This window comes from Primulina tabacum, chromosome 8 (genome assembly GCF_025594145.1).
Source record: "Primulina tabacum isolate GXHZ01 chromosome 8, ASM2559414v2, whole genome shotgun sequence".
NCBI lineage: Eukaryota > Viridiplantae > Streptophyta > Magnoliopsida > Lamiales > Gesneriaceae > Primulina > Primulina tabacum.
In genome coordinates this window covers 38,626,680-38,631,618 of record NC_134557.1, presented here as the reverse complement: position 1 = coordinate 38,631,618, position 4,939 = coordinate 38,626,680, and the positions used below count along the sequence as shown (strand labels likewise).

General features: G+C 31.9%; 1 long non-coding RNA gene across 1 annotated transcript; it reads right to left on the bottom strand.

Moving 5' to 3' along the window:
- Positions 1-3,805: 3,805 nt before the first annotated feature.
- LOC142552532 (uncharacterized) lies at positions 3,806-4,516 on the bottom strand. Its single transcript, XR_012821830.1, has 2 exons — positions 4,418-4,516; positions 3,806-4,162 (listed from the first exon to the last, which is right to left on the bottom strand). It is a non-coding gene; the product is annotated as an uncharacterized LOC142552532 (long non-coding RNA).
- Between the last annotated feature and the right edge of the window lie 423 nt (positions 4,517-4,939).

The window sequence follows — 4,939 nt, the reverse complement described above, 5'->3', positions numbered from 1 at the left end:
ACAGCATACCCTTGGCATAAGGAACCCCTCAGCATGCCACATGACAGCCCCCTTGCAACAATATCAAGGAATTAGTGAGTAGCAATCAAGAAAGTGCAAGAACATAAGTATGAACCGAAAACTCTTCATGAACTAAGCTAGATCTGAATTATCATCCATGAATGCATTCTCCAGCATATAAAAACGTGTATGATGCAGCAAGAGGTAATACAAAGCGTGCCTTGACGACGTAGACGCAAAAGGATTGAAGAAAGAGTGCCGGAGAATATTATTCCTTCAAGTATGGAGCTTGGCCGTGGACTCCTTGGGATTTTGATGAAAACGAGAGTGGGGAAATCTGAATGGGGGTGTCGGCTGTTGGGGTGGGATTAGGTTTAGGTTAATGAGTGTTTAAGGAATATTTAAATTATTAATTAGTAGACAATGGCCCTAATTGTTTAATTAAAGATTTAAAAAGATAATTAAGCCCAATAAGTATAAAAGTGGGCCCAATAAATCCAAACGTACTCTCGAAAAATATTTCGTGTTGAAAAGATTTTGAAAATATTAAACGGACCATTAAAAAGTCCCTCGATTCGATAAAATTTGCGTACCGTTAAAAATAAAATCCTGCGGGTAAAAATACCCAGTAACATCCCATTATTTGAAAAATTCACTTAAAACACCATATATTAATTTATAAAAATAAATCGTGTAATTAAAATAATATTCCTGAAAATTCTCCGGTCTCCGATCCTCGTTTGAGCGTGAAATGCATCTAGAAACTCTAATGCCTGAACTTTTAAAATTTCATGAATTAAATCCTATTATGCATGAATTATGCATAAAATGCACAAAAATAAATAAACACAAACTAATAAAATAAACATGTATTTTATGCTTTAAAAGAATTTAATAGAACATCAAAGAAATTTAATAATTTGCATGAATGTGGTTCACGTGGACCTTCAATTTTTTTTCGGGACGTTACAGATTTGCTCTTAATAAGCAATATGACTTATACAAATTAATACAAAGAAAATATGAGCGTAAGTGTGCGATTTGTAGATTTATAAAATTCTTGAAGAGAGTATCGCAACTGATCGATGATCGTCAATAGTGTGTTCAGTATGTTCACCAACCTTCTTCAAATGAGTTGATCAGCTATATATATAGTTTTAGATCCCAACAGTAGAATTGAATGCATTTAATGACAAATATGCGTTGAATCATCGTTTAGTTTAAGCTGTTGACTTTATCTGACAGTGGTACAAAATATCAGACTGTTCTGCTTCTGTACGAACTGTCGGTCTGTCGCCTGATACTACAATTGATGTCATGGCTAACTGATAAGAAGTCAACTGATCAGCAGATCAGTTCATCTGGACATTTTCAGTTCAAACTAATGTCCTTTCAGTGTGGTATACTTTAGTTCACGAAGATTATTCCAGTTCAGTTAATCGAGGTCTTCAGTTTTACATATCGATTCGTTAACTGAAATTTTACGACATTTGATTTAAATCTTTTCAGTTACGATTTGTCTGATCGGTTTAGTTTTTCATTTCTCTTGCGAATGTATTTTCAAACTCCGAAATTTCTAATATTCTAACAAAGGATGGCAAGATACAATGAAAAATTTGAAGTGTTCGAAAAAAGAACAGCTCTACATTGAAAATATATAAGGTCTGTAAGACAAACATGTTAGTCCAAGTGTTTGAATGTTTGTGATTATTTTGAAATTTGAAAAGTCGGAGAATAGCTGTTAGTGGTTCAAATATATCCGCGCGAAATTAAATACATAATAAAAGGTTGATAATAACTGAATATGAATTAAAATATTTAAAGAAACTTTATAATATTTAAAACATCAGACCATTCAAAATATTGATATTATTTATGAGAGAGATAAATAGTAAGAGCATATGGTTTGGTGAAACTTTTCTTGAACTCTAGCTGGAGCAACTTAAGTTATGGTGCAGTCTCCTTTGCACAAACTCGAGACGGAGGAGCTTGAGTTTTGTACCAATTTAATAAATTAATTCACCAGCTTGACTTTTATTTCCTCTAAACTTATGCATTTAATTTAAATTTATTAAGCCGAGAATATTCCAAAAAAATAAGAGAACTTACCGTTTGATAATGGCTCAATGAAGATATCGGCAGCATGTTGTTCTGTTGATATGTAATCTAGCCGAATATCAATCTCCATCACATGATATCAAATAAAATGATGTCTGATTTTAATACATTTTGTCTGAGAGTGCATTAATGGGTTGTATGTGATTGATATTGTACTGGTATTATCACAGAAGATTGTGGATTCAATGGCTTGAATTTCATAGTCTCTCAACTGTTGTTGAACTAGAGTGTTTGTGCATAGCAGCTTCCAGTGGCTAGATATTCAGCTTCAGCCGTTGATGTGACAATTGATGTTTGCTTCTTACTGAAACATGATATCAGTCTATTTCCAAGAAATTGACATGATCCACTGGTTTTTTCATATTAATCTTACAACCTGCATAATCTGTATCTGAGTAACTGGTTAGTTGAAGCTAGAGTCACCCAAGACCCATATACCAGGAGTATCCTTTAAATATCTAAGAACGTGTTTAGCTGCAATGTAATGAGATAATTTTGGATTTTCTTGGAATCTTGCACAAAGACATGATTTTGGCCGGTTAGCGGTTAATTATATAGCAATGACCCAATTAAACATCTATACACATTTGTATCAACTGAAGTTCCCCTTTCATCTTTGAATCGTCGATACATGATACAACTTTTCATTAAAATATAAGAGACTCACGTCATCTACTTCACGTCGAGTATAGAGCTAGCCATTGTTAAGAAAGAAAAATTGATGGGATAATTTATAAATGGAGATAGATGCAAATAATCTAACCATTTCACTCTATTGACAGTAATATAATTAAGTAAAGAGGATATTTCAAAATTCCGGGTCATTTTCAAATTCAATATTGCCACCTATTCGTTCGGGAAAGTGATTTATTAAGTAGGGTTTATGCAAATGTTCATACTGAAAAATGAAGAAGTCGTTTGGTATGTGTTTGAATAAAGTATTTATTGTAAAAGATGTGATTTTCAATACAGAAAAAAAATGGAAGACCAAATGGTGGATTTTCTCATGCATGTTCTCATGATAGTTAACTAGGTCGAGTGAATTTGCGTATGCAGATCTAGTCACATAGTCGAAGGATTCTACTGCGTAAAAATATTGGATATTTGGACAAATTAATGCTGACTGAATAATTCGTACATGTTTAGAACAATGCAACGAATCAAGTATTGCTTTTAACCACATAGCTCGACACAAGCGTAGCTGCTGCTATAATTTATGTGTGCTAGAACTCTTTTTAGAATTCCATTGTTTATGACATTTTGGTAAATAATGTGATTAGTTTTTACACTCTTACCTCACTATTTTTTTTTCTAGAAAATGGTATTCAAAAAACCCTATCTTTAGTTTATAATAAGGGAATTTTTTTATACTTTTATAAAAAGTTAATATTAGAATCACTTATTTATATATCAAACACTCTACTTTTAAAAAAAATTCATCCGTTCGCTTTTAATCTCAAACAATACTACTGGTCATTTTTGATTTTTTTTACTTGTTTTTTTCACAATCTATAAATTTAATTGCTTATTTGAAATCATGATCTTTTGCAAACACACTACTTGAAAGTTGAAACAAATCAACCAAAAATAATATATCATGTACGTAAGTGGATTTACCTATTTTGATCAGGGGTATGATCAAAATATGTAACGTAATAAACTAAGTTAGTGCACTGTAATAATACACTCAACACAAACGGCAAGATTTTTATTCATTCACCGTACAAATTTAGGAATAGAAGAGACGATACTCGAAACATAAAATACCACAAGACAAATTAAGTTCATGAAAGACAAATCATTCAAATTATTATTGGTTAAAGTAGAGTCCGGTCGGGCAGGATTTATGTTGCCAGTTTCACTCATGCACATATTCTGACAGCCGGAAAGAATTGTGCTAATGGTGTGCATTGGCTTTCACAACACTCTGCATCTGTTGAACATAATTGACCGATACTTATAGTGCATTCAGTTTGCAGGAGTTTTCGAGATGGGGCTGCAGTAACCACCATTGAAGACATCGTCGTTCTTATGAATCCCGAATCTGCAAACGATATATATTCTAAGTGTTCGACCAACAAATAAATCTACAAGTGCATGTATTGAGACGGTTAATCATATTAAAACATGTTGAAATTATATCGAATCCGATGATCATGTACGACATTTCTGTAAAAACCATGCATGATGATCTTTTTGAAACAATATTAATATTTACAGCACTTTTACATATTGTGTGATAAAGAAATTAAAAAGTAAAGAATAAATAGTATTGAAGATGATGAAGTAAGAGAGTTACTAGGTGTCGAGAGGAGGAGGAGGAGGCAGAAAAAAGCAAGCTTAAGGAATGCCTTCTCCATGGATGAGTTTAGTTTTAGTTGAATTATTTCATGTCCAAACAACCCCTTTTTATAGGAGGAAAAAGCTTTCGGGCGAGTCCATTTAAAATAGCTAAATAAATAAATTAAGAAAATATTAGCTGGTTTTTATATTATATTATTATATAAAATTCAGGAAGCACGATATCATTTGATTGTTGCATGTGCATGGTTTTGTGGATTGGCTGTTTTAATAATTTAACGTGAATCATGTTATAGATAAATTATTAGGAAATTAATTGTTTGAAGGACAAAATAATATCAAATACTATTTGTTTTTCTTCAAAACTAAATATAATATTTGTTTTTCATTAGCATGCATCGAACGACGTGATTTTGAAAAAATTTCAGAGCAATAATTTTTTAACTCAATCATTGTTTATAATTGATAGTTTTGTATCTTCTATCAAGAGAATTTATTGTGAATTAAAATACAATAGTAA